At 41.4% G+C, this 2,630-nt stretch overlaps 1 pseudogene; it reads right to left on the bottom strand.

Moving 5' to 3' along the window:
- Positions 1-1,216: 1,216 nt before the first annotated feature.
- Positions 1,217-2,261, bottom strand: LOC121951294 (annotated as a pseudogene).
- Between the last annotated feature and the right edge of the window lie 369 nt (positions 2,262-2,630).

Below are 2,630 nucleotides of genomic sequence, written 5' to 3'. Positions count from 1 at the left end.
GCTGCCCCCAAATTTTCCCACATAATCTAATTTGGCCCCATTCCAAAAAGTTTGGACAGCCCTGCTGAAAACAAAATGAATCAAGGTGCTTTAACCTCCGCTTCATCCCTAGATGGCGAGATAAAGGCGCCCTCTTGTGTTGTGCACCAGTTTTTACATTTAATCTGATGCGATGTTCACTGCAGGAGGGACATGGAAAAACTTCTCTGAGAGTTTGGCAGCTTCTAACAACATCATTATAGGGATTTAAATATATTATATATATATAAACTATATATTATAATTTTTACACTATTTTCATTTGCTTACTGTAACGATGATATATTATGATGATGAGAAAAGTTTGAACTGAAAGATGCTGCTCTGAACATGAACTTTGTGGTGTTTCAGGAGGAAAAAAGTCCCTCTGTTATACTTTAGTTTCAGTTTCATATGTTCTCCATTAGCTTTGTTTGACTCTCTGAATGAACACAAGAAAATACTTTTTTCAAAACTGCTTTAATCATCATATAAACCTTAAATTGTTCACACATCCCACCAGTAAAGCCTATTAAATAACTAATGCTCAATGATTTCCTGCGCATATTCACTTCATCCGTATAAATTAATCTGATGTAAAAAAGAGAATAACTATCGATACCCTTTTGATTATATCATTATCATTGATTATAACCAGGATAATCACAGTTTCATACTTCCATGATATCTAAACTGTCAATTTGGACACAAAACAACATCTGGACTACCAGACAAATGAATTTAAACATACTGTATTTACAAATTTAAAAAGCGGTGAGAAAATACTATATACAATAAAAAGAAGCTCTGGTGCTTTCTCTCTTAAGGTCCACACAGGGGAAGAAGGAATAACAACATACAAATCCATCAATACAAATATTTAGAGCACACAGATGTTTGCATTTCCATACAAAAATTAGGTGAACAAACATCATGATGAGCAGTGACAGCCTCCATGGCTAAACAGATACAAACACCAGCACCTAAAAAAACTCCAACATTCACAGAACAACTAATGACAAGATGTCAAAGTACCGCCCATAATGTTTGCATGACGCAAGAAGCAGCTGACCCCCAGGTATTTACACATTATCTCATCTGCCACCCGTTCAAAAAACTTTGGAGACCCGTGTTTTAAGGGGGTTAAAAAACTGGATGAAAAAAAACTTCTCTCAGTCTCCCCTTTGATGTTTCTCATCTAATTCAGCTCACAGAAGTGAGCAGCGGCTCCATTATAACCACTAAACCAAAGTCCAGCATAGAGCGGCTGAGTGAATGTGGTCTGGACTCTGTGGAGGAGAGTCATGGTTTCAGAGACGCTGTAGAAGGACAGAATACCTGCACTGTGATCCAGGTATACTCCTACTCTTGAGGACCAGGGGCCTGAGACAGCAGTTTTCCTACCGTTATGTATGAATTTATATAACTATAGCTGGAGTTAAACTCTAAAGCCCAGCAATGTCGTTGAACCAAAAGCACACTCAGTCCTGCTCTGCTGATACTCTTGTATGCAACTGCCACTATGACTTTTTTCCTGCTCCAGTCCACCTCCCAGTAACAACGTCCAGTCAGAGTGTCTCCGCTCAGGATCTGATGCCATCTAATGAACCTGTCTGGGTGACTGGAGTAAGACTGCTCGTCTCTCATTATTGTTGCTCTTCTGTTCCCCTCAGATAATGACAGCTGTGTGTTAACTGTGTTTGAATCCAGTGTCATTTAGTGTGAATATTTCAAGAATTCAGCTCTGGTGTCTGGCTCTGGTTGTGGATTTGGGGTTAAAGCATCCACTTTGGTCACTGTCAGTGACATGTCTGTCCATCCGTTACTTAGACCTCTTTGTAGTTTATCTCTGACTTGTGACACAGCCGCTGTAACATCCTCAAAGTACCGCAGAGGACGGATTTTGGTGCTGGGTAGCTCTGAATTCACGTGTTGAGATGTGTTGAGGAGAGATCTTGTAGAAAGTGGGTGAAATCCTCTGAGAGCAGCTCCATGTCTCTTTGTCTATGCTGGATTCTCTGCTGGATTTTTTGTTGACTCACCTCAAGCTCACTTTGCCTGTTAGTCCCCTGAGAAACAGCAAACATGGTGTCTGTCACCAGGACAAAGCCTGGGTTTATGAAGGTCTCACTACACTGAGAGCATCTTTTCTTCAGATCCTCTTTATCCAAGAAACCTTTATTACAGTTCATGCAGTAGCTGTGTCCACAGGGAATAGTCCCCAGATCCTTCACTGGATCCATACAGACTGAACAGAAGCATGTCTCTTGGTCCAGCTTTAGTCTTTTGTGTGCCATTTCACCTGGTGGCTGTGATTGTGTGTGTGTGTGTGTGTGTGTGTGTGTGTGTGTTGTGTGTGTGTGTGTGTGCGCGCGTGTGTGTGCGCGCGTGTGTATGTGTCTGAGTGGAAACAAGTTTGCAGTTTGATTTAAAACAAAACTCCTTCTTTCCTGTTCAGTGACAAATCTTCACTGAATGTGGCTCGTCAGCTCCTGCTTTTCCACATGCTGGTCACACCAATCTCCACAGTTGCATGTCAGTTTTAAGGGAGGGACACCCTGTGCAAGCGCAGAGTGGGAAAAAAAAGAAAGAGAAAGGAGGGGTATGGGGCT

The sequence above is a fragment of the Plectropomus leopardus genome, chromosome 12, assembly GCF_008729295.1.
Source record: "Plectropomus leopardus isolate mb chromosome 12, YSFRI_Pleo_2.0, whole genome shotgun sequence".
Taxonomy (NCBI): Eukaryota; Metazoa; Chordata; class Actinopteri; order Perciformes; family Serranidae; genus Plectropomus; species Plectropomus leopardus.
This window is presented reverse-complemented; position numbering and strand designations above follow the sequence as displayed.